The sequence below is a fragment of the Nelumbo nucifera genome, chromosome 8 (genome assembly GCF_055504915.1).
Source record: "Nelumbo nucifera cultivar China Antique chromosome 8, China Antique-T2T, whole genome shotgun sequence".
Taxonomy (NCBI): Eukaryota; Viridiplantae; Streptophyta; class Magnoliopsida; order Proteales; family Nelumbonaceae; genus Nelumbo; species Nelumbo nucifera.
The window spans coordinates 14,354,601-14,362,254 of NC_142656.1; the positions used below are offsets into that span (position 1 = coordinate 14,354,601).

The window sequence follows — 7,654 nt, forward strand, 5'->3', positions numbered from 1 at the left end:
TCCTCTAGAATTCAGAAGAGAACTTTCATTCAAGTGGGCGTGCCGGAGTGGTTATCGGGCATGACTAGAAATCATGTGGGCTCTGCCCGCGCAGGTTCGAATCCTGCCGCTCACGTTTTTGTTTATGTAATTTTATCTTTTTGTAATCTCCGATTAGGAAACATAGGGCCAGTTTTTGGTCGGACAAAATGACTACGGTTGGGATAGAGTTAAAGTCGGGCAGGCCCAATCCTAATTCCTAAGTCGGACGGCCTATCCAATCTGGCTCAGCCCGTATAAAAATTTGATGCACTTGGATTAGGAATGGGCTGGGATTAGAGGTGGGTGCCAAGCTAGGCCGAGTTTAGGTTACTTAAAGGTGAAGCCAAGGCTCAACCTGAAATTTTAAAAAAATAAAAAATAAAACTTTTGAACCCAAACCCAACATGACAACTCTAACCTAGCCATGCTTGGGCTTGGTTGGAGCTCTAAGCTGCTGTCAAGGCAAGTAGAACAATACTAGTTAAGTCAGTCATCCAATCCATTCCTATATATTATTCAAGAGTTCAAATCAGCCCCCACAAACATCTCACAATACATCTTCACCGTGTATTGGGAATATCTCCCGATGATGACATCATCATTTCTGGGATTATCATCGGGAGATGTTCCCAATACACGGCGGGGATGTGTTGTGGGACGTTGTGGGGGGCAATTTTGTGGGGGGCTGATTTGGTCTCTATATTCAATGTCTACTGCAATCTTGCTAAATAAGGTTTATTGACAAATAGAATAAGCATCAAGGAATTTTTTGTGGCAATTGGAAAGATAAAACTCCAAGAACAAAATTTTCATGGAATAAAATTTGCTTGCCAAGGGCTATCAGTTAGGGGTGATCATGGGCCAGGTCAGGCTTTGCCTTCATAACAACGGGCTTAGGCTAGACTCGAGCCCGGCCTGGCCTGCATTATGGGCCTAAAAATATAAGCCCGAGATTCTAGGCTTAATTATTGTATTTTAATTCCAAAATTAAATAATTGTACTTTTGTTCATTTATTGTCGTGGAGACTATAGTAACCTGTAAGAAACTTTAAACTTAATACCAAGATAAAAGCTTATAATATAAAAGAAATTAAATAATTATACCTTCTAATTTATAAGTTTCAATTGGTCATTCATATGCTAAAAATGATAATTTTAACAAACCAATTCTTCTATCAACAAAAAATCAATCTAGAACCTTTAATATCTATCAAAAAATAACCATCTATTGTCATGTAATATCCACAAAACAACATTAAACATCTCTATAAGGGGCTTCATCTTCCATTCAACCCTTACAAATAAAATGTGAAATAAAAAAGATATTAGAAAACTAAGAAAAAATAGTTCAAATTAATGTAAATAAATAAGTAATAAAATATTGAAAATAGTTTCAATTTTACCCAAAACTTGCAACCACTCTAAACTTCAGATTTATCTTCATCAATGGAGTCTTCGTCATTAGAATATTCGTCTTTTGGTGAGAGAGAGAGATTGGGTGCGGTGGTGGTTTTGTGAAATTGGTGAGAGAGAGAGAGAACCGAAAATGTTAGGGTTTAGTAATTTCTATATTTCATTAAATACTAGATTAGAATTTGGTAAGATCTAAGACCGTAAGATTAAAATCTTTATTCTCCTATAAATCTCTATTAATCTCTATTTAATATATAAAAATATCAATTATCAAATATTTTTAAATAGCATATATACATAAAGATATATATTATTTATAAATATTCGGGCCGGGCCTAAAAAATTAGGCCCAAACCTAGCCCTAAATTTTGCGGGCCTAATGCAAGCCTGGGCCCGAATTAGGCCTTAACAAAAAACCTAGGCCCAAGCCTGGATTTTCTGGGCCAAGCCGGGCTGAAATGATCACCCCTACTATCGATTGATTGGGACTTAGAAAGAACTTGTCTGTGGTGTTAGGTAAGCAACTATGGAGGTTAATTACTAATCCTAATTACTTATGGAGTTGGGTTGTGAAGCAAAAATATTTTTCAAATAAAAGCTCATTCTTGGTTGCATGGCTGCAGTAACCCATAGAAGTTTATTATGGTGGAAACAAGTTCATAAGTTATTCAAGAATCTGAAATCAAATTTTCTGATCATCCCTTGACTAACCATGCTCAACAACTCAGAGTTATAGAATTACTTAATCCAGATGGCACATGGAATCTAGCCAATTTAAGTCACTTTTTTCAAGTCTAGTCAATAGCTCATATCAGGGCTATTAGATCTCACATGGAGTTGCACTCAAATAAATTATTGTGAAACACAATAATTTGGGGGTTTATACAATGAAATCAGCTTATAGGCCCTTTCTTAACATATTACCATCCACTTCACAACCACATTTTAAATGGAATCAACTTTAGAATCTCAAGATTCTATATCATTTTCAAATATTTACCTAGAAAGTATTGTAACAAGAGATAAATGCATCAAATGGCTGTCCCCACAAGAACAATATTGTTGTCTATGTAAACATTAGTTAGAAACTATATTCCCCCTTTTTTTTCAAATGCCCTTTTTCTAGAGCAATTTGGTGTGAAACTCAAGGTGGGATTAATCTAGACTAGCTCCAACCAAATCCCTTGCATATTCAAATCAAATCTGATATTGTTCATGTCGGATCTGATAGGACTCTATCTGAATTCAAATCCTATCGGATCTTTGTATCTGATTTGATCCGACTTGTTTTCTTTAAAAATTAATAAATTATTAAAAGAAAATATAAATATACCAATTTAAATAAAGAAAAAACAAAAAAAACTACAAGTATTTTTAATTATTTTCATCATATATATACATGTTTTTTGTAAAAAATAAATAATATAAAAATATTATAAAAATATAATATAAATAATATATTTATAAATAAATAAATAACATATATGTATTATATATTTATATTTATATTTATAAATATATAACACATCAAATTGGATGGGGGTGATCCAAATCCAATCTGACTCGAAGATCTTACTAGGGGTGATCCGAATTTGACCAAATAGGATCGGATCAGATCATGATCCGATCCATTTGCACCCCTACAAATAGTGAAACAATGGTTACACTACATCAACCTAGCTAACTTGGTGCAAACAAGAAGTGAATAGATTGTTTGGGAGGTTTTGTGTACTCATATATCTTATTTGGGAGGCTAGGAACAAAACAATATTTAAAGCCCATAATTCGCCCCCAGACATTATTCATAGAGCAAAGAACTACCTTGGTATTGTAACTACACAAGTTTTTTCCTATCAGCCATCAAAGATACAGTTTACACATATCCCTCATGGTCATGACCATATCTATATTGATGGCTCATATGACCCCTCCATAGGTCTTACAAGACAAGCTTTTTGTCATCCAACGTGCTAGTTCCAGTCATACTCTTGCAAAAGGAAGTCCTTGTTGGTTATCTAGAAGAGCTTTGACCAATCAAAACCCACCCATGGATTTTGTTAAATACCACACGATTAGTTAATACACTTATGATACCAATTGATTGGTCATAAAATTTTCAATTATCATGTTTTTCCAGTATTGTAGTCAAACCCTTGTGTGGAAGAGAAAAAAGGGTGAATTACTTAAACCTCCCTTGTATTTTTTTTTCAAAAATGCTTTTTAACCTCCCTTGTACTTTGATCTATCCATATTCTTCCCATGATATTTCAAAAACAATTATACAATTAGACCCCATTTATTAGTTAAATGTTAAGGCTATGTTTGGTTTAAAGGAAAATGCAGGGAAAGGAAGGGAAAACCAAACATAGCCTAAAGAAAACCAAGAAAAAAAAAAAGAGATTTTGTCATGCATTTAAAACATTTTAAAATTCCCAATTTGCCTATGTATAACAATATCGGAGTGTTCATTTACCAAAATACACCCAAAAGGGTCTTTTGTAGGGGTGCAACTCAGGTTCAACCACAAAACCATTTTACACTGCTTTGGGCTTAGGCCTTTGGCCAGGCCCATTCAAATTTTGATGAAAGCCCAACCCGAGCCTATCCAAATTGCAGTCCTAGATGTTTGGGATGCCCATGATTGTTTAATTTTGTGTTGCAGCCTTGTATCTCTGTTCTAGGATCAGGTATGTAAGCCTTGCCCCTTTGTTTTTATGATCTTCATTTAAATAAAATCATTGGTGGATGCTCCTCCACCAGAGTAAACTTAGAGGATAAAAAAGAAGAAAAAATATTTCATTTTTGAAGGGGTGAGCATGGTTAAAAATCAAACTAAATAAACTGAAATTTTAAAAATTGAAATTTTTAGAGAAATCAAATTGGAAATCGGCTATATAATAATCGGAAAAGTATGGACAAGCCCAATGCAGATTTCTGATTTCCACTGTAGAGCTATAAACATTCAAAATGTCAACAACCCACACTTTATGCACCAACGCCCGCCTGTGAATTGGCATCAATTATGAGCTGGCACCTACCCCAACAGTACTTTGGGCCTACAAATTCTAACCTTGGGCTGAACCATCATTCTCCCTATAATATTATTTATGTTAGCTATAAGAATCATTTTTTCAGTTCAGTGGATTTTTAAACCTAAAATCGAAACCACACTGATTTAGCTGAAAACCAAAATAACCAAATTAAAAAAAAAAGATCAAAATTTTCAATTCAGTTTTACTGTTTTAACCAAACAATGCTCACCCCTACGTTTTTTGATTTCTCGATAACAATCAAAATGAAGGCAATTAGATGTCTAAGAGCCATTCTGAAAGTAGTTGAACAATATTGAATATAAAGAAGACCTAGTGGACATAAGTTTTCATAGGAAGAAATTGTTTTGCAAAGATTCAAGTCAGCTTCCCCCAATTATAAGTGAAAATTTAGAAGCCCTCAAATCAATACTATATTCCCCTCCTGAACAAAATAATAATAATAATAATAAAAAGAAATAAAATGAGGGAATGGTAAGCAAATGGAATGGATTGCTCAAACCTGCCTTTGAATATGTCACTTTAAGTTTGAACACCACAAATCTACTCCATTTTGTGCAGTTTGTGAAAGAAACTTGACAACTCACTGATCCTACAATGCATCAGATCCGTGGCATCAAAGGCACCCTACTCATTCACAATCTGGATCAGGTTTCAGGTAGGCACACATGAGTGACCGTGAGTATACTCAACAAGCAAATTTCTAACACAACTGTTAATAAGATATATGGATTCGACCAAGGTTTCTAAAACTGACCAAACAACGAATCGGTCAGGGGTCTGGTTCCTAGGTTGAACGGTCCGACCATTTGAACTGAATAGATGGCCCATTCCGACAAAAAATTAAAAAAATAAAAAACAGTCAAAACCGTCGAATGGTTCAAATGGTTCAACCACTCGGGTCAGAGGTTTGCTAACTAAATCAACGTTTTTTGGCAAAATTCCAATTTTGAGGAAAACCAGAACTGGTTCCCAGTTTTTCTTGTCCGACTGTCTAACCCAGTCTGGTTTTGAAGACCATAGATTCAACTATGATAAAAAATACATGATATTTGAAAATTTTGTAGGCACTTATGAGTAACAATGAGTACATTGAACAAGCCAATTATTAACACTGCTCTCAAAATATTTATTGTGTTGATTGAATAAAATCAAATATATCTATACTACTTATAAAAGTGTGAATGGGTCATATTTTCTGGAATTTTTGTTGGACAGAATTTACCCCTTGATCTTGATTTATCATGGGAGCAAATTTGCATTTTAATAAAAAACTTTAATTGAGACAATAAACCAAACTAAGAACATTAATGAATACAAAATTTAAGATCATATCTATACTATTATTAAAAGTGTGGAATATTTTATTTAATACCCCAATTTTTCAATTTAGTCTCTCTCATTATAAGGACAAAAATATAATTTGAACAACCACTTTTCTCCTCATTCAAATCCTTCATTAAGTCTTATATTTAAAGTATTAACTCCTAGTAACATTCATTGAAATATCCATATTTTTGAATTTTGTCTCTTTAATTGTGAGGGCATAAAATGTAATTTGAACTACTACCTTTCTCCTTGTTCAATTCCCTCTCATTAACTCTTATATTTAGGGTATTAACTCCCATTCTTCATTGACTCTTATACTAATTGACCATACTAAAAAAATAAGTGTGCCAAAGGATAATTGTTTTATTAATAATAGAAATAAAATATAAATTTAAAATCAACCAAAAAATGGGGTTGTTTTCCTATTTGATAGCAAGTCAACAATTCAACCCTTTAGGTTAAATGTGTAAGCCCTTGATGTCATAATTAAATAATAATAAAAATTAACAAGGATGAAAACAAACAAAAGTATAAAAAATAAAAAAAATGTAAAAGATATTTGGGCACATATCTAATATTGTATATTTATCATATTAAACAAAAATAAGTGTGATAAATAAGAATAAAATTGTAGAAAATTTTTGGAAACATATTATTTACTATCACCGTCAAAATTGTCACGTGCAAAGTACTTGCACACTTACTAGTGTGTGTGTGGATATAGGGGATAACCACATATTGATTAACCTCAAACATAAGTAGAAATATTCAGACTTCAAATGCCAAATTAGCCGTTTTTTTCCTATCTTAACCAAGATTATGCAACTTGTTCAATTTTTTTCAAAGGAAACACTACAAATAACATGGTTTATAACTTTATACCAGGCTGTACCCTTCTAAGTTCTACATGGGTGGGTTTCTCCAGGACCAAATTTATGTAATTTTAACCCTAAACCATAAATGATCAAGAATCATCATAATCAAGAGTAGTATTTTGTATTTCTATTACCATTTCCTCCTTTGTTTTCATCTATTTTCATTTCTATCTATCTATACATATTGTAGATCACATATTTTACAGTTCGTTTGGTTCCTAGGAATATGGGTATGGAATTGGAATTGGAATGGCTCCAGCCATTTGATTGGGTAGCATGGGATTTTAATTCCTATTCCTTGTAGAATGGCGTTCTCCCATTTGAAGGAATAAAAAAAATAACTATATGATCATTGAGTTTTGACTTGGAACATGCTATAGTGTGGGTTAGTTTGCTCTCTCTCTCTCTCTCTCTCTCTCTCTTCTTCATATAGGTATTGAAATATGTGAGCATCAATGTGTATTATTGTTAACCTTTTGGTTGCGACAATGCATCTCACTAGTCTGTTGATCACAAAATGTCTTTTAGAGAATAAAAGTTCATTCAAGGACTTCACCTAGCAGCTTAAGTTTTAAGGTTGTTCCTTATTAAGATGGAATCAAAGTCTATTTGACCAAGTGGTTTAGTGTTCAACCATCATTGTCCCATTTTAATTGATTAAATTTCAGCACAAGGTATAGGCAGGCCGGTGCCAATTGACGCTTCAAACCCAATAGGCTTTCCCATGAGGGGGTGTTAGAGAATAAATAACAATTCAAAGACCTCACCTAATGGCTTAAGCTTTTATATTGAATAGTTCCTTGAGAATGTGTGCATATGTTCTTAGTTGTGTATGTGTTTTTTGTTAATAGTGAATTTTTGTTTTAGAAAACATGATTATGCTGGTTTCATAAGTATGATTTGTTTTTTAAAGCAAAATCTCTTATTTTCACTTCGCAAAACAAAAAGAAAGGTAAAATGTTTTTG

General features: G+C 33.2%; 1 non-coding gene across 1 annotated transcript; it reads left to right on the top strand.

Annotated features, from left to right (window-relative positions):
* Nucleotides 1-33: 33 nt before the first annotated feature.
* Nucleotides 34-115, top strand: TRNAS-AGA (transfer RNA serine (anticodon AGA)). The gene has a single exon. It is a non-coding gene; the product is annotated as a tRNA-Ser (tRNA).
* Nucleotides 116-7,654: the final 7,539 nt, after the last annotated feature.